Source organism: Microtus oregoni, unplaced genomic scaffold (genome assembly GCF_018167655.1).
Source record: "Microtus oregoni isolate MIOR12 unplaced genomic scaffold, Mior012 000095F_ref0000231, whole genome shotgun sequence".
NCBI lineage: Eukaryota > Metazoa > Chordata > Mammalia > Rodentia > Cricetidae > Microtus > Microtus oregoni.
Window position 1 is genome coordinate 3,383,295 of NW_024544708.1, and position 19,754 is coordinate 3,403,048.

At 44.5% G+C, this 19,754-nt stretch overlaps 1 protein-coding gene across 3 annotated transcripts in view; it reads left to right on the forward strand.

Annotated features, from left to right (window-relative positions):
• The window catches only part of LOC121442787 (transmembrane protein 200C-like), a 186,897-nt gene that overhangs the window by 160,312 nt on the left and 6,831 nt on the right, over positions 1 to 19,754 (forward strand). Inside the window, exons 1-2 of one of the 3 annotated variants that reach the window (XM_041644400.1) lie at positions 17,623 to 17,887; positions 18,083 to 18,502. The gene's annotated coding sequence lies outside the window, so the exon portion shown is untranslated. Of the gene's footprint in view, positions 1 to 17,622; positions 18,503 to 19,754 lie in introns of those variants that run through there. The other 2 variants (XM_041644401.1, XM_041644402.1) reach the window with 2 other exon arrangements.

The following is a 19,754-nucleotide window of genomic DNA, read 5'->3' on the forward strand; positions in this document are numbered from 1 at the left end:
GCTAAGTTAGTGTGGACTCCACCCTCTGAGCCATGTTCTGAATCCATCGGCAGTTGTGATGGCAACACAAGCAAATCTCTTGCACCGTGTGTTTCTAGAATGAACGGACTAATACGTGGATAGATGATCGAATTGGCAGGTTTGGTGGGGAGCACAGACATGTGCACAGTTATCTTCCTGTTAAGAAAGGTCTTTCTGCATCTATCCCTAAGCCATGGGTAAGATATTATCTTGAGGACTCTCCGCTTTATCTATTTTGATACGTAGTATCAGCTCCAAGCGGCAATGATGACACTATTGTACAGTGGATCTGGTGCACAGAGGTTGTGTCCAAGTTCCCACTGTTAGTGGAAAAGAATCAAATTCCAATCCATTGACTCTTACAACTCTTAACTACAGCTCCCCGCCCCCTTTTTATCAGAGAAACTTACCAGGTGTAGTCCTCAGTGTAAAAAAGAAAAGAACCTAGCAATTTTCTTCCACGGAGCACATTCAGGGTGATAGCAAAGGCAATTTTCAGCGTGTTGTTCGATCATTCTTTTCTTGGTATTTTCTTGCAATCTGAGTTCGGAGAAGAGGAGCAGAGGAAGTGCCAAACTGTTGGGCAGATTAGTCAAAAGGAGAGAACATTTCTGGGTAGAATCCAGTTTCCACTAGAACAAAGAAGGGGGGCGGTAAATTACTCTCAACCACAACAGAAAATCTCTTAGGAAGTTTTAATGGTGAAAACCTGTTAACGGCAGCTGAATCGAGGAGTGAGACCAAAAAGTAAAAAAATATTTTATGAATTTGACATACCTCTTTATTCGACATGCGACATGCAACTCTATATTAAATGACAAAGAAAGTGACCCTAATCATAGGTCTCCAATGACTTACTCAACTTGCCACTTGAGAAGTGACTATGGGACTTCAGGCCTGGGCGAGCATAAACCGGAGACCTGTGCAGCCAGTGGACTCCTGGTGTCCCCGGAGACACAGCAGCACACAGACCAAAATTACCCTTTCTGAAGATTCTGTTCTGGGCTCGCGGCCACAGGTCTCCCAGTGCTGAGGTGCAGCCCTGTTCTACGCATCTCTGCTGGACTCCCCGGGCACTTCATGTGCTGACTAAGACTGTCGCTCTGTGCCATGGGGGGGCCTTCATCGGCTGTGCCAGTGAACTGAAGGGGGATTTAGCACACGCAGTGTGGGGCAGCGGTTCTCAGGGTCAACAGCCAGGCAGACACTTTTGAGAAAGGGCTAGAGAAAGAACATTTCTACTCTGAGTGTCCTCCCAGAGGAGAAATTGAACTTACTATTTGGGTATTTATATAACAAGAATGGCAAAAGTAAATTCCACTCAGGTTTTACTGATGAAATACAAACTAACACACACACACAAAACCACAAAAAAAAAAACAAACCCTGCACACTGTCCTTTGTAAGATTAGTCCACTACTGAGAAGAGCTGAATTCTGGGAGTGGGGGCGATATTACACTTCACTGGGGTCCTAAGTTAGTGCTTCCTTTCTTGGTACAGTCTGCAAGTCTTCACCCATAACATCCATGTTACTTTGGGGGCTTTTAAAAGCAAATGATAACACAAATGTGGATTGGATGCTCTGGTCAGACCTGGGAACTTACTAGAACACAGATAATAAGGACCACCCATGGCAGAGGCCAATAATAGCATTTAGCCCTTTGGTCTCCCTGATGTTAATTTGATGAGGGTGGGTTTTTCATTTGTTTTGTGTTTTGTTTGACTTTGTTTTCTTGCTTTTTTTTTTTTTTTTTTTTTTTTTTTTTTTTTTTTTTTTTTTTTGGTTATTTAGGACCAGGCTGGCCTTAGATGTGCTGGGATTAAATGTGCCACCTCTGCCTGCCCTTTTTTTTTTTTTTTTTGCTTTCTTTACATGACGCTGGGATTTTAAATCAAGGACCTCAACACTTGCCGCACTGAACTGTACCCCATCTCTGTTTTCCATCATTTTAATATAAATGTATGGGGTTTGCAAAATTCACTTGAGAAATGTGGCCCATCTTGCCACACTTACTCTGAGATTTTTTTTTATTTTAAAGCAAGAAGAGGGATTCCCCTGGGAAGTAAATAGAGCCTGGAGGAGAGCACCTCTTAGCACTGATGGGGCTAAACTCTCAGATATTGTGTTCAGCAGGGGACCCTGGAGCTCTCTAATGAAAGCTGTGACTTCTAACCTGAGGTCCAGCTAGGGAAAGAAAAATGAAGCTAGAACACAGGCGCTGTCTCCTGATAGAGTGGGCAGCCTTGGTGCCATGATCATTCCAGACAATTTATAAATGACGTTTCTGTAGCAAGCTCAACAAGAAGTCTAGAGACTGTCCTCCAGATAGATTTCTACTCTGGCCCAGCTCGTCTCGTCGTCTCCAAGGGTCCCATGGAGATAATCGATCCAATCTCATTGGGGCAACTGTGTTGAGAATCATCTGAAGTTTGTGATGGCCTGTGCAGTCGACAAATGCTAAAAATTATTATTACGCATCATCGTCCTACCAAACTGACAAGCAGATATTTATGCTGACAAAGAGTGCAGGGAACCTACTGTTCATGCAGCATCTCCCCTGGGGCTAAAGAGACCGCTTCCCCAACCATCTGGTACCTTTAAGCATTCTGACGGTTTTTGCTAAAAATTCACATAGCTCTTTAGACCCACTGGATGGTCAGGCTCTGCGGACGTTTTAAATAGGATCCCACTGTCCTGATCTCACTATAGGAAATTAGAGGTTACATAACAGGGATCTGGAGCTTGGGGTGTCCACTGGAGGGTGTGGGAATCTTCCAGAAGCATCTTGCAGTTCCTTTTAAGATCAGCGACTTAACCCAATAGCAGAGCAATCCCTAAGAAGTTTGAATGATCCAGACCCGGGTACACATGAATGGGATCTTGACCAGTACGATGTAAAGCCAGTAAGGCTGTAAGGCGAGGGGAATCCAACCTCCCAAAACTCCTCATACTGTTAAATGGCAATCTAACCAGGAGCCCAATGTTCTTTGTCCTCCCAGGGACCCAAAGGTCTCCTTTCTCCTTGAGAACCCTGTGTGGAGCCATAGAGAGACTCAATGTGAAAGTTGCAGATCAAAGACCCAGCACCCGAGTCCACAGTGTTGGGGTGAAGGCTGGGGAAAGGACTTTTGGAAGAAGACAGAACTGAAAGTGGGAGAGTTAGGGAACACATTCGTGGGGCAAATATTCAGAAAAGCAGAGACGTGAAACGGCAGCTTCTTGGACCTGCGCAGAAACAGAAGTCTACAGTGGACACGCTGTCGTTTGAAGAAAATAAAACCCACAGAGAGCTCCAAAGAGCGCTACTCTGAAAGGCCCTTTTTTTTTTGAGACAGGCTCTTGCTGTGCACCTCAGGCTGGCGTCCAAATTACGACGCCTTTCTTTCAGCCTTCTGAGATTAAAGATGTCCACCACCATATCCAGAGGAAAACGCAGTTTTTTTTAAAAAGGAAAAAACTTATTACCTAGGTTGCTGGGACTCAGAAGCAAAGACTCTCTAGATGCCCCCACCCCCATCTCTTGATCCTCATTCTCCCTCAAGTAGAATTCTTTTTCCCAAGTGAATCACAGAAACGAGAACCCCTTCCTCTTTCGTGGGGTCAGCCATAAAACATACAAACATAACTCTCAGCTTCGCTGCCCTCTCTGGAAAGGCTGGCTCTGAGGAAACTCTCAGTCATACCTTGTTCGGTTGTAGGCGCTCAGACACCCGTTCTAATAAGTGGGTCAACCCACGTGTGGGATAGAAAACAGCTACAGCTGGGGTCCTAGGAGAATGGAAATGGTCCTTGCTGAGTTCCCACTTGTAGGTACTGAAAACAATTTTTAAATATAAAAGATAACGACCCTTTGTTGTCTCGACTAGCAATTTGCTTTTGTGTTTTACTTTGATGGTCATTAGCTCGAGTATTAAAATTATAATGCAGTGTTTTATGAATCTGATCTTGCTTTACTGGGGGGAAATCATCTTACCACCCCAGGGTCTAATATAATTAATCTGCAAGGTCTTTGGTCTTTGTTTTTTTTTATTAGAGGTATAATCATTTTGCAGTGAAAATGTTTACTATATCTAGAATTCATTCTTTGAAGACCTGGTTTTCTCTTCTTTTGTCTTTTTTTTCTCTTCATTTGTGAAACAGGTTTCACCATTAACCAGGCTGGCTTCAAGTTTATAATCCTCCTGCCTCGGTCTCTCAACTAGCATGGATTATAGGCCTGTGTCACCAGGCTTGGATATAACGTCTACCTGAAAGTTAATGTGGGAATATGTATTTTAAAATGTTGAGCATTGAGAAGTCTTACAAACTTACAAAATTTACATTTTCTATATTTTAGTTCTGATAAAGAGCTATAAAATGTGCATATCTGTATTGTTTTGTCAGTTTTAACTTAAACATGGGTTCATGGGAAGTGGCAAAGCTAATAGGGAGAGGTTCTGGACATGGATTTTCTGGGGTTATTTATAACGTGCATAACTATAACACTCATCGGAACCAGCAAACTGATACCAGAACAATGTGCAGGTGAAACTTTTTGCAGTCTCATCACTGTGAAGATTTGGTCACCACTGTTGAAGCCAAGATTATCCCAAATCACCCTGTCATGTCGCTACAGAGACTTTCTTCCGTTAGCTCGCAATGAAACATCCCTCTCTTGGCCTCCATCATCTGTAACCCGTGATACTCATCTGTCTGCGATCCATCCCTGGGACTTTGGAAGGGAATTTGACACGAGAGAAATTATATAATATGACCCTTCTGAGATGGATATTTTGAAGCGCTTGAGAGAGTCAAGTTATTGCTTTTAGCAATAGAGTTTGTTGCTTTTTATTGTTAGGTGGTATTTAAAATACAAAACAGCATGTTTACTATTCTACTTATTAAAGTACATTTTGTCCTCTTCAGTTTTGAGTTATTCCATATAAAGCTGCTGTGAACAGCGGTGTATGCAATTGTGTGTTCAGAACTTTTCTTCCAATGATAGCCTTTGTTGGAGAGGTTGTGGAGAAAGGGGTACACTCATCCATTGCTGGTGGGAATGCAAACTTGTGCAACCACTTTGGAAAGCAGTATGGTGGTTTCTCAGGAAATTCGGGATCAACTTACCCCTGGACCCAGCAATACCACTCTTGGGAATATACCCAAGAGAGGCCTTATCATACAACAAAAGTATATGCTCTACGATGTTCATAGCAGCATTGTTTGTGATAGCCAGAACCTGGAAACAACCTAGATGCCCTTCAATGGAAGAATGGATGAAGAAAGTATGGAATATATACATATTAGAGTACTACTCAGCAGTAAGAAACAAGGACTTCTTGAATTTTGCATACAAATGGATGGAAATAGAAAACACTATCCTGAGTGAGGTAAGCCAGTCCCAAAAAGAGGAACATGGGATGTACTCACTCATATTTGGTTTCTAGCCATAAACCAAGGACATTGAGCCTATAATTAGTGATCCTAGAGAAGCTAAATAAGGAGAACCCAAAGAAAAACATATAGGCATCCTCCTGAATAACCTTCAGCAAGCGATGAAAGGAGACAGAGACAGAGACCCACATTGGAGCACAGGACTGAAATCTCAAGGTCCAAATCAGGAGCAGAAGGAGAGAGAGCACGAGCAAGGAACTCAGGACCGCGAGGGGTGCACCCACACACTGAGACAATGGGGATGTTCTACTGGGAACTCACCAAGACCAGCTGGCCTGGGTCTGGAAAAGCCTGGGATAAAACCGGACTCTCTGAACATAGCGGACAATGAGGACTACTGAGAACTCAAGAACAATGGCAATGGGATTTTGATCCTACTGCACGCACTGGCTTTGTGGGTGCCTAGGCAGTTTGGATGCTCAACTTACTAGACCTGGATGGAGGTTGGGGTTCCTTGGACTTTCCACAGGACAGGGAACTCTGATTGCTTTTCGGGCTGGGGGGGGGACTTAATTGGGGAAGGGAGAGGGAATTGGGAGGCGGTGACGGAGAAGAGACAGAAATCTTTAATAAATAAATAAAATTAAAAAAAATCTTAAAAAAAAGAAAAAAAAAGCTTGGTTGCGAACCATAGGATAACAATGTTTGTAGTTTTCTTGATTGCCACTTTTCTACAAAAATATCCAGAGATGAAGTTTTTCATCACAAACATATTGTATCACTACTCTTTTTAATTTTTTCACAAAAAAATCTTTTTTATTGTTTTTATTGAGCTATATATTTTTTCTGTTCCCTTCTCTTCCTCACCCCTCCCGTTCTTCCATGGTCCCTGTGCTCCCAGTTTACACAGGAGATCTTGTCTTTTTCTACTTCCCATGTAGACTAGATCCATGTATACCTTTCTTAGGGTTCTCTTTGTTATCTAGGTTATCTGGGATTGTGAATTGTAGGCTGGTTTTTTTTTATGTCTAAAAACCACTTATGAGTGAGTACATATTATATTTGTCTTTCTGGGTCTGAGTCATCATCACTCATTATGATGTTTTCTAGATCCATCTATTTGCCTGCAAATTTCAAGATGTCGTTATTTCTTTTCTGCTGTGTGAGTATTCCATTGTGTAAATGTACCACATTTTCCTTATCCATTCATTGGTCTAGGATCATTTAGGTTTAGCATTCCCAGGTTCTCGCTATGACAAACAACGCTGCTATGAACATAGTTGAGCACATGTCCTTGTGGTACAATTGAGCATCCTTTGGGTATATACCCAAAAATGTTATTTCTGGGTCATGAGGTAGGTTGTTTCCTAATTTTCTGAGAAATTGCCATAGTGAAATCCAAAGCAGTTATACCAGTTTGCATTCTGACCAGCAAAGCAGGAGTGTTCAATTTACCCCACATCCTCTCCTGCATAAGATGGCATCGGTGTTTTTTATCTTGACCATTCTAATAGTTGTAAGATGGAATCTCAGAGTTGTTTTGACTTGCACTTCTTTGATGGCTAATGATGTTGAACATTTCTGTGTCTTTCAGTCATTTTAGATTCCTCTGTTGAGAGTTCTCTGTTTAGGTCTGTATTATATTTTTTTACTGGATTATTTGTTCTTTTGATAACCAATTTCTTGAGTTCTTTGCATATTTTGGAGATCAGACCTCTGACCAATGTGGGGTTGGTGAGGATCTTTTCCCATTCTCTAGGCTGCCATTTTGTCTTGTTGATCATGTCTGTTGCTTTACAGAAGCTTCTCAGTTTCAGGAGGTTCCATTTATTAATTGTTGCTCTCAGTGTCTACTGGGGTTTTATTTAGGAAGTGATCTCCTGTGCTAATGTGTTCAAGTGTACTTTCCAGTTTCTTTTCTATGTGGTTCAAGATGTTGGTTTTATGTTGAGGACTTTGATCCATTTGGATTTCAGTTTTGTGCATGACGATAGATATGGTTCTATTTTCATTCTTCTACATGTTGATATCCAGTTATGTCAGCATCATTTGTTGAATATGCTTTCTTTTTTCCATTTTATATTTTTGACTTCTTTGTCAAAAATCAGGTATTCATAAGTGTGTGGATTAATATTTGGATCCTCGATTCTATTCCATTGGTCCTCTTGTCTCTTTTTATATCAATACCATGCTGTTCTTGGTACTGTAGCTCTATAGTAGAGTTTGAAGTTAGGAACTGTGATGCCTCCAAAAGTTCTCTTGTTGTGCAGGATTGTTTTGATTATCGTGGTTTGTTTTGTTTTTCCATAAGAAGTTGAGTGTTGTTCTTTCAAGGTCTATGAAGAATTTTGCTGGGATTTTAATGGGCATTGCATTGAATCTGTAGATTGCTTTTGGTAGGATTGCCATTTTTGCTATGTTAATTCTACCTACCCAAGAGCATTAGAGATCTTTCTACTTTCTAGTATCCTCTTTATTTCTTCCAAGTTTTAAGGTTCGTGTCATACAGCTTTTTCACTTGTTCCGTGAGCCTTACCCCAAAGTATTTTATGTTTTTTGTAGCTATTGTGATGGGTGATGTTTCTCTGATTTCTTTTTCGGCCCATTTAAAAAAAAAAGAAACAAAAAACAACAACAACAAAGAGCTTCTTTATACAGATAAATTTGCATTTTCTTATTGTTAGTATTCAGGCATCTGTACTGGCCTGCCCTTGGGGTCCTTACAGGATCCATCCTCAGCTGAAGCCATTAAGAGCACCCCTTGTGTACATTCACTATGTATCCTTTTGAAAGGTGGACCTGCCCACCTCCCATCTCTCTCTCCCTCTCTTTTCCTTTCTCTCCCTCTCTCTTTCTGTCTCTCTTTCTCTTCCACTGCTCTTGTCCGCAGGGACCGGTCTCTGTCCCTTCTCTCTCGTCTTCCAGTCAACCTCCTATGTGAGCCTTGATGCATGACCTGACTTCTCTTTGCAGCATTTTTTAAAGACACCACTCATGGCCAACAGTACGGCGGAAGCCTCTTTTCATAGACTGGGGGTTCTTCTATTGTCTTCATGGAACTGTTGGCTCATGTATATTGACCATTTTTTTTCTCACGAGAATGGTTTTATTTCACTCTTTAGTTTTACATACTCTAGATACTATTTTTTTTCCAGATAAGTAGTTTCATCTTGTCAGCAGCGTCCTTTGCACAGAGCTGGCAAATCCCGACTTACCAACCCCTCCTCTCTTCCCTGGATTGTGCTTTCACAGCCTGCTTAAGGACTCTTCACTAAACTCCATACCTCAAAAGCATGTCTCCTGCTTTTCATTTACATATTTTGTTTTCTTTTATCTCAAATGTATTTGGTTTGCTTCTTGTTTAAGGTGCGGGATTTGGTCCAGGTAGCAATGCAGATGGAGTAATGGACTTTCTTATTTTGTTTAACACTAATACTAAAATTATTTATATATTTTTATTTATTATTTATTAATATATTTATTATTTATATATAATTATTTTGTGTATATATATATATCCTTTAATCTGAAATTTCTCCTTATAAGACTTTTCCCAGAGAACCTACCACTTATGTTCCACACATGTCTTGGCTGGCTCCCTACCTATCTCTCTGTCCTGTCTGTCTGTCCATACTGAACACAGAAACACCATCAGCGTGTTTGAATTGGATATGATTGCATCCTCCGGTTCATATAAAAGATATCCAAAAGATATATCTTCAGAAGTGGACTCAAAATACGTTGAGCCTGAGCTCTTTGTCTGTTTTAAAGCAGTTCAGGCCCCGCGGTGCTCATCCCTCTGTGGACAGTGAGATCTTGGATGTAAATAACCAAGAGAGGAATTCCCCAGGTGGCCCAGAGCGCCTGTGTGCTCCCTAACGATCTGCAGGAGGGAGTAAACAGCACTCCATTGCATGGCATTCAAAGGAGGTCATGCAGATGCATGTGAGGACTAGAAATGATGGCAATGGACGGGCTTGAGTGCAGAAAATGGGCTCGGGGCAGGAAAATGCCATTCAGCTGGAGAAAATGCCAACGAGCACCTCTGGGATGTTGTTGTGGGAAACGAGTGAGTTAATGAGCTAAGGAAACCTGAAAAGTAGCAGCGGTGAAATAGAACTGGATGTCAGAGAAGTAAGCAACCGGGATGAGGCCAGACCACTAAGGTGGACGTTAAGTGACAAAGGCAAAAATGATGGCCAAAGACAGAGATCCCCATTAACTTAACCTTGGCTATAATAACTTAGGGTACGTTTTTAAAATTATATTCTCGAACAATGCTGATGTTTCATAACTAGGTCAGAGTGTCCCAAGGCTCAGATCGAAGGACTGTGTTCTTTTCCATTTCTAGGGGAAAATATGTTATCAGACCGTAACTCACAGTGGCGAGGTTCTCTTCCTTAAGTATTTGTTACATATTTGAAGTTCCTTGTGTTTCTGTGTATGGCCGCTCATTGATTTGTGATAGGATCAACTGTCCATCACTGCGATAAGCACCTGGCATAGCTTTTTAAAAGTTTATTCGGAGTTTATAAAGTTGATGACGTCGATAGGTGTTTGTTTGAGCTCACTGTTTGAGAGGTTTCAGCCCATAATTGTCTGACATTGTTGCTCCAGGCCTACAGTGGTATGTTACGGTGGAACATTGGTGAGCTTATGGCCAAATGCAAAAGAGAAGAATAGGAAGGGACTGGGATACTAGGTCCCTTTTCCCCGAAGGATGGAAGACTCTTCATTGTACCCCATTTCTTAAAGATTCCACTATCTCCAAACAGTTCCATGGAATCACAGAGAGAACTCTAACACAAGGGCCTCTAAGAGGAACTAGCCACACTGTACAAAATCATACAAGACCTTATTTTAGGATTTGTTCCAAGAAGGGCATTGAGATTGAGACACATCCCACCTTTAGAGGAAGCTTGGTGACCATTAATCCAAGTGATGGAAAGGTTCAGAACATTATAACCCCAAACCTGACAGCAGCTCTGTGTTTGAGAACTTTGTATAAACATCATGGCTTGTATAAATCAGGATTTCCAAGAAACAGGAAACATGGGCTAAAGATCATTGTACAAATGACCCTTGTGTAATCTCTATATTTTCATGCCTATGAGAATATGAAGGTTCAGAAGGAAGGGGTGAACCTTTAGAGATGTTTTGCCTTCAGTCACATCATTCAATACCAACTATTCAATATTATTCAACATTTAAATAATGAATTAATACATATAGGGTCCAAAACGTTATTCAATGTGCCTTTGGAGTTTTTGTTTGTTTGTTTGTTTCACTGCAGGAGCAAAGAAGAAATGAAATTATCCAGTCTGATCCGACTCGCTGTATCTTTTAAATACATGGAACATTTCCAAGCCCCCACCTTTCCAATGGAGCAAAAAGATCAGCCAGGATAAAGGTCCAAAACCACTGTTTGGGTGTGATTAAGAACGTGTCTCAGAGACAGAGCGTACCTGACATTTTAGTACAAACCAGTAGAGATGGGAACAGAAAGTCGGGGAAGCAGTGAGTGCTCTTGGTGGAGTCCTGGATCTTAGGATATCCTCTAAGCTGAGGGACTCAGCTCCTGGGCTCCAAACTAGATATCAGTCCTCATTTGTGGGTTCAGTGTAACAACCTGCAGGCCTGTTCCTTCCGCTCCTTCTTTTTAGGCGATGGGGTACTCATCCTCCTTGTTCTCATTCTTCTAGAATAGCCTTTAAACAGACCTCTGCTCTGATGAGAAACCTCTGAGGGGCTGTCAGTTATGATCCTTCCTAATCCCCCCCCCCCCCGCTGCATTGTGAATTTTCTATCTCAACTGTATGTCTATTTATCTCAATAAGTAGAAAAAGTGTAATTTCCTTGACTAAAAAAGAAAAGGGGAAGCTGTAACTCTGATCGATATCAAGCCTCCAGAAAGTATCATTTTACTCTCAATATATTAATATTCATGTCCTCAGAGTCAGGAACTGTGAGCGATTGGGGATATTCTGAAAGAAACCTCTGACAGAGCCACTCTGTCAGGTAAATACCTTAAGACCCTTTATAATTTAAGTGTGTTCTCCCCTCTCCTCTCCCTTTCTTTCCCATCTCCTCCTCTCTCCTCTTTACCACAGCCAAACCCAGGTCCTTGGGGTAAGGATTTTGGAAAGCAACAACCGTCAGGAATATCTTGACACATCGCTCTCATTTTTCTGCATATCATTTGACAGTCTAGAACACCCATATCTTCCCACCATAGGAAGCTGTGTCATTCCTTTCCTTTGCCTGTCACGAAGTGATACGGGAGTCTCTGTGTCAGTAAAAAAATATTTGTAGTGCTTCTCCTACATAATGATACTTCAATCTTCTTCAGTAGAGCGAAGCCAGCTCAGATTGTCAGGAAGATTTTATACAACTCAGAGCCAAACTTAGCAGGAAAAATGCTGTGCTCTTCCCTTCCGGGAGGAAAAAGCAACAACACAAACACAGGTGTTATTAGAGCGAGAGCATTTCAAGCATTTAGCATATCCTTTATGGTTCTAATAGGATCAGGAGATTCCCATTCGCTGAAATCCTACAGATACCAGTTTACTTGTTTTGTGTTAATATGCACACTTTGTGGTATAAACCTGTGAAGGGGAAGCATTCTCTTTGGCCTTCTCTTTGTAACACTGACCATAAACATACTGCAAATGCTGCCACAAGATTGTCTGGAAGACATGCGTACTAACAAGTCATTGGGCAACTCTTCATTATGGCTCTTCATCCGCTCCATGGTACTGAGTTTTGAGCACTTAAGACACGATAGTTGTATTTTCAGTAGCAGCCAGTGATGTTCTAAAGCATTGCGAGAACTCGAGAGACCCTTCCTGCTCCTTCTTGACATGGACATGGGGTGTCAGGAACCCTGACCATTCAAAGCATAAGGGATCTAGGAGTGTGAGGCGCTGGTGATGTGATGTGTAGGGGACGGGATAGAAGAGGGAGCCCCTGCAGGCTGAGTGCAAGGCAAATGTAAGAGCCTTTCTGTGTCTCCCTCTGCATTGCACCCTACAGTACCCAGAGTGGCGTCAGGTAGAACCCCCTCTGAACACTCACCCCACGGTCCTTGCAGCCACCACCAGCAGGGAGGAACTGAGGCTTCCCCAGCGACCTTCTGGTTTTTCCTTTCATTGGTTATTAATTATTTCGATGAACTTAACTAGATTATATGCTAATAAGACCATCGCCTCTATTCTCTTGTCCAGGACTTTCAAATGTTTGTCTAATTTGCAGCCTCCAGTTCTCATAGTCCTTGAGAACGCCTTCTTTGAAGGCCTGGTCAAGCTTGCCTTCTCCTACTGCCCATTCTTACCTCTCCCCAGACTCTTAATTTCTTCGTGAAACTTACCAAGATCCACAGTTCTCTCCTTTTGCTCATGGCTTATTTACTAACAGCCACAGAAGGATGTGTTTGATGGCGCTGCTCCCACGGTGTGTCTGCATGGTGATTAGAAGCTCTAGCTGTTCCACAAATATCTCTCAAGTGAATAATATAGGAACCACAGTGGCCATTGAGAAACCACAAGAGCCACTTAGGAGAGTACTCACTGGCTGAAGCAAAGACCCAAGTAGCAAATCTCGGACCTTTTGGCTCTTTGCTTTTGCAATTCCTTATCTGTGCCTTCTGCTTCCTGCTGCGTACCCACAGCAACTCATAGCACAGTTGATGTTCTAAGCTTGGACACATGAGTCATGAGCAGCTCAGAAAGATAAGCTGTCTACCTGTAATGCTAAAAATTATGCAGGATAGTAAGAACATTGAGGTAGACGTGAAGACACATTTTGGGAAGACGAACCAGATCCAACTGCGACTCTCTTCTTGGCTGCTTCGCTGACGAAGCTCTCGCTGCAGAGCCCTTGATGAGCTAGGCTTTGATCTGCTTTCAGGCCTGCCAGAGCACTCCAGTTCTCCAGGCTCGATTACTTTGAAAGGCACTAAATCTGGCTTTGATGGTGTACATGGAAAATGGTAGGAAATTCGGGCGATTTGAGGAAAACTAAGTGAGTGAAAACGAACCTACTCGTTAGAGAAAACAACCTTTAGCAGATTTTTATAGCTTTAATGGTACGAATGAACCAGACTGGAGAGAAAGCAAAGGCTGTCATTGACCCCTGCTATCTGTCTGGAGTAAAGGCTGGAGACCCTGTGGGATGTGTACTAAGGGAGGTACTTTAGTTTGCATCTGCCCATCCTTGTTTGGGCTTGGACTCTTCGGTAACTCTCAGAAGCACAAGAAATGGCCCCTGACTATCATCTTAACACCAGCATGAATTTCACTTTGGTTTCACAATTGAAGTTCTTGAACGTTCTCTCTTCAGAGGTTTACTTGTGTGACTCTGGGGGATTGGAAGCTGAGGCAAGCACAGGTCCCTTGATCACACAGCAGTGTTCTTCGGGGAAAGGCTGGAGCACAACACTGTAAGTGCTACCTCCAGGAAACCCCAGGGCTCAGCAAAGCCCAGCTGTGCAAATGCTATCCTGGGGCTTCACAGTTTCATTGCTGCACTGGGACTTACGCTGTGTTCTCTCCTATCTCTCTGTTCCCAGGAAAATACATAGACTGTGGTCCAGAGCTGCAATGTATGCTTTCTGTTTTCTGGGGCTCCTTTTCTAACCTATAAATATCATAGAAAAAAATCAATTAAAAAAGGCAATAAGATTGCCTTGAAGGTAAAACATAATACATGAACTTGGATTCCAGAAGCAATAGTTACTTAGGGGATGTGCGCTCTGGACATTGTTACCTTACTGACTCTGTCTGTGTGTCGGGGCCTTGTTTCACTCTTCTATGCGTGTTTGCCATTTTGCTGTTGTTACTGTCAGAGTATGAAAAGGGTGGAGAGGAAGGAGAGGTTTTGTTTTCTCTAGCCAAGGTTATGTTTTGTTCATTTCTGGTATTATACCTTTCAGCGGTTTGGGAGTCTTTTCTATGACACCTTCAAACCCCTGACCAGAAGAATGTTCTATTTGTTCTCACTGATTTATGCTTTGACTGAAGAATCGTATGGGTTTAAAATCCGGGCTTCAATAAACTGAAATCAGAGTTCCCCAGTTAATCGTAAAATGGGTGAACCAATAGTGGAGAAGTGTTTTCTTCCTCCAGATCGGCTTTCTGGAGACTCTGTACGCGATTCAGGACAGGAATGGGCTGCTCACAGCGGGTCCTATGTAGATCCTGGTAAATATGAGGTATGGAGAGTGGGGGAGTCAGGCTGGGAGATGTTAAATCCAGTATGGACTTAGCTAAGTGTAATGAGTGCTTACAATGTACTAAGCATGGGCTTATTACACCAACTCCATGTATTAACCCTCATCACAGTCATGTTAGGAGTATTAATATCATTATCCCCATTGTGGTGGGAAAGCTGAAAGAGGCAAGATTATGTGATTTAGTTACTTAAACTAAGCAGTCAGTTAGTGGAGGATGGTTCCAGAACCCAAGCACTCTTTCCATTGCATGAGCGCTCTGAGGGAGTAAAAGCCATGCAGTGGTGGGATCTGCTAGCCTTCTGGCTTGAGCCGGCCATCTTCTGTGGGCAGACTCCTGAGTCTAAAGGAGATCTGAGTGTGTACGTAGTATAGGACTACCTGCCCCATCATAGAGAAGCCCAGATATACGCAGGTCTAGGTGTTTGAAATGACTGTATGATGAGTGACTTCTTACATTATATGAGGGCTATTTGAAGTTACAATATAACTACATTTTCCCTCTTCCATTTCCTCCCTCCACCTCCTCTCATCTACCTTCCTTGCTCTCCCTCAATCCAGGTCTTCTTTCTTTCACTGTTAATACATGTTGCTTTTTTTCTTCCCCTAAAAATATAAACATAATCTGCTCAGACTCTATATAATGTCACTTGCATGCATATGTTTGGAGGCTGACCACTGGTATTGGATAACCAGCTGGGAAGCTCTTCACTGGGAAACACAATCTTCTCTGTCAGCATTCCTTCGTTGGCTATAGTTCTTTGTCTGCGGTTGAAGAGAACACACTGCGGTCCCAGCCCCAACTGGTACATCTACAATGCAACTGCTGTACCTAAGGCTCTGGAAATACTGTGGAAGATGGGACAACAGATTCTAATAGTCAGTGGGACAGGAAGTCTGCTGTAATATGGCATCCCAAGAAATACAGATCCTTTTTAAGAGAAAATAAAAAGGTACGAGCCAGAGTTTAATGCAACGGTTGGTATCCAGTTAATCTTTTCCCTCACAATAATCACACGTTCAAAGTATCTTGCCAAGTATTTAGATGGAATTAGATGAGGCTTGACCCTCAGCCTAGCAGGAACGAGGGTATGTCTTGAACCTCAGAAAGCAGTGGCCAGGGAAGTGGGGGCAGCGACCAGAAGGGCCGAGAGCTTTGTTGTTGCTTCACAAACACCTTGGCACATCTGGAAAGGCCCTGGGAAGGCTGGGTGATGGTGCAGTCCAGAGATAATGAAAGCCTCCACTGAGAGCAGATGGATGTTTGATTTCCTTTGATAGCCTGAGCTGAAAACAAAGGAAAGGACTGAGTGTTACTGGGAGCAGTTCTAAGTACCAAAGGAGCCCAGTTTGGGAGGAAGACTTTCAACATAAACCAGAGATATTAGTCATCAATGTAAGAAGCATGAAGCCACAACCCCTGCTTTGTCAAGATAGAGATTTCTTTTTCTTCTCCATCAAAGGAGTTTTCAGTGTGCACCTGGTGACTATAATTTATGCAGAGAGTGGCACCGTTAACCTGCTTGATCTGCCTAAAATCTTATCTTCGTTATTTTTCCTGTGTGTATATAGTCCTGCAGGACAGAGGGGGAGAGTTGCCATTTGGCCCTGAGCAGTCAGCTCTGTGATGAAATAGGGCTGCGGGGTCCAATCTTTGTCCAAAACACCAGATCACTATCGGGTTCCAGAAATGCGGGGATTCTGAGCCAAAAGGCTTTAGCAAACCCCGGGAAGGAGTTGGGTTACTTTTCCTTTGCAGGGATTCCCGTAAAAGGAGACATTCCACTGTGGGGTCGGAAGCGCTTCCTTTGTTGACGTTTGTTTTCTAATATTCTGGTGCTGAGCAAAAATGCATGGAAGGAGGTCTGGCTGAAACTCCAATCGCAGCCCAGATCCGTAGGCCTGGAGAAAGATGGCAAAGGTTACCTCTGAAACATCCCGGTAGGACTCATACCACCTTTGTCCCTCCGATCTCCCCAGCGCCTCCATCCCTGTTCCATTGATAGTTATTCACTTTTATCATGGACCCTCTATTTCTATTCAGTGTCTTTATTGCTCTTTATGCGCAATCATATTCCTGAGACACTGCGTACTTTTAGAACAACCTAAAGGCTGGATCTGTAGGTTCAAGAGTCGTCCTGTTACACCCTTGAACAGTAAACAGCACCCACTACCGTCACCGCCCGAATATCCTTGCTTGGATGCCACATTTTAGACAGTCTTTTTTTTTATCTGCTTTTCGGTTCCTCTCTGCCTGAATCCTGGCCACCCCATTTTAAGGACTAATTGAAACCTTTCTAACTTTCTCGGCACTCCGTGGGGAAATTCCACTTGAAAACTCTTTTCCCTGTCATTTCTACTATGTAGTTGAAAGAAGGAAGATGGGAAATAGGTGCTTCCCCCTCCTGGAAATAGGTGCTTCTCTCCACGCCCCCCTGCGTGCAGCCGAGTGTGTGCGTGTGTGTGTGTGTGTGTGTGTGCGCGCGCGCGCGTGTGTGAGTGTGTGTGTGTGTGTGTGTGTGTGCTCTTCTTTTCCTTTTAAATGACGTAGGGAGTTTGGACAACCTCCCTACACCCCACCTCTCCTCTTTGATGCGAACCCTGATTCTCATTCCTGGGGATTGAGTTTCGATTTGAGGGCGTGGGTATCCTCCTAGGGTGGGAACAGCAGGGTCCACCTATCCTAATCTCAAATGAACCCCAGCTGCTCACATCCCAAGAAGTCACCGAGGTCCCTTAAGGCCGGTTCCACAGCCTAGTTCTGCAGAAGTGTGATAGCATCTGACAGAGGTTTCCGTGAGTCCGATGATGCGCCCAGCTTTGTGGAGCCCGCTCCGCCCCTCCCGGGCGGGGTTCGCTGGGGAACAACTTACTGTGTTCTTGGGGAGCATTTACAAACTCCCAAGTGTAGGTGGGAGCGGGGCAGGGGGGAGCAAGACTATGTACCCTGTAGAGTAGGAGCAACAAAAGAAAAAAAAAAGAACCAACAGCGGGGGGGGCTGAAGCGGGTGAAAGAAAAGGGAGAACAGAGAGGAGAGGGGCCAGAAGAAACAGCGAACTGGAGACTACCCTCTGGCTTCAGGATGCTGATAGGGGACTCCCTGGGAGGGGCTGGCCTTTCTTTGGGTCCTCTTGGGTTTGCTGCTCAGACAGGTAGTTGGGAGAAACCTAAGGAGCTGTCAGCTGAGGCAGACGGCGGCCCAGCAGCGTCCAGAACCCTGCCTGGCGCGATCGCGCCCCGACCTGGCTCAAGTGCGCGGTGCAGGTGTCGGCTCCCCTGACGCCCCTCCTGGGAAGGGGGAACAAGTCGCTTCCGAAGGGACGGGCGGCGGGCAGGGGAGGGACTGGGGGGCTTGGAGGCGGGGCGGGGGGGCGGGTGCGCCCCCTGAGAGCTAAGCCGGACCGGGTACCGACTGCCATCCTGCCGCAATTTCCCTGTGTCATGGCTCCTGTCTCTTAGCAACAGCCGCCAGTCCGGCCGCCCGGAGCAGCCGCCGCGGGCTCAACTCCACCCGGCGAAGCCCGGCGCGCCGCAGCCACACAAAAGAAGCACAAGGCCGGCAAGCGCGCGGCCGCAAGGGCCAGCGGGGAGCGCGACGGGAGGGGACAGTGGCAGCCGAGGAGGCGCGCCCGAGGGAAGAAGGGCTCCAGGCGGCGCGCGGGCTGCGGAGGACCTGACACTTCTTGGAAACTCTTGGAAATGGCTCCCGCCACCGCGCCCGAGGGAACGGCGAGCCCCTGGAGCAGGTTCGTCCTGGCCGAGCTGTCCAGCCTTTGCGCCCCGGGCCCCGGGGCGCTGTCCCTGCGCTCCGCCGTCGGCTCGGGCTGAAAAGTTTCTCCATGGTTCTTTGTGTCTCCCGAGCTGCCCCGGTCTCCCTGGGTAAGTGAGAGATTATTGTTTGCTTAGAGTGCCTCCATTTTGAGCAATCCTGTCAATCCCCGGCCTCCGAGCGCCCTTCACCAACCCGCCTGTCCCTCAGCCCAGGCCCCTTGGCGGATGTTCCGAGCCAGGTGTTCTCCTAGGCGTGCTACCAGGGTTGCGCTGCCCAGAAAAGGCGAGTTGGGGATTGCTTTCACGTCGCTCCAGCCCGTCCTCCCTCCAGAGGCGGACTTGCAGCTGCTGCACTCATGTGACTAAAGCAAGGGCAAGAGATGCACGGCCCTGGGGCCAGGGGCCGGGGGTCGAGGACCTAGGTTGGGTGTGGGGCACAGTATGGAGCGCAACCTGGGGCCCTGAGTCTCTGACGCCGGGCTCGATCCATCATGAGCAGAGAACTTGAATCTCTCTCTTGGAAGCAGTTGTATTTTTAGACATCCCTCATTTGATTTCCCCATCCTCCATTCCTTAACCAAGGCAGGACTCACGCCAGGCAGCCAGTTGAGAAGGCATACGACATCTGCTGCTAAGTTTGTTTTTCTTCGTTAGGTCTAAGGAAAGCATCAAAGGGGCTTTTCCGTGGCACCTGACCTTCGTCAGTATTCTGTGCCAGATCGCGAGACACTGAAAAGGAGTTCAGTTGTCAAGCGAGCTGAAAGCATAATAAACTAGGGAACTAATTACCAGCTATTAAAAACTAATTTTAAATATCGTCTGTAAACCGTGGTTGAAATCCATTCCAACTTTCTTTATATTCTGCGGGATGTGAACTGGCTTGCAGAAGAGGAAGGTCCCTTCCTCCTCCAAGACATCCAGCATGGGGTGTGTGTGTGTGGGGGGGGGGGAGCACCTGATCTGTGTCCAACAAAACGTCTCTCTTCAGAGAGCCACCCTGCAGGCTGGAGCTGGCTTTGTTTCTAAAATGCCTGGACTTTAAAGACTCCTGAAGTCAATCCAGACCTCAAGATTATTCAAGACGCTGGAGCCTTCCAGTTCAGTTAAAACAGCAATATCTATGTTGCAACCATATAGACAGTACAAGCATGGGGACAGCCTGTCATGTCTATTCAGTATTTATGTTTATTGGCCCAGGACCTTTTAAAAAACAAATTTTAAAGGTTTGCTATAGATATAGTCTCACCATTCACTCCCCACCCCCACCCCCGGAAACATTTGACATTTCTCTATTGAATTCCAACCAAGTTCCAAAGAGATACCGATTTGCAAGCAATTAAAAAAAAAAAAAACACCTGAC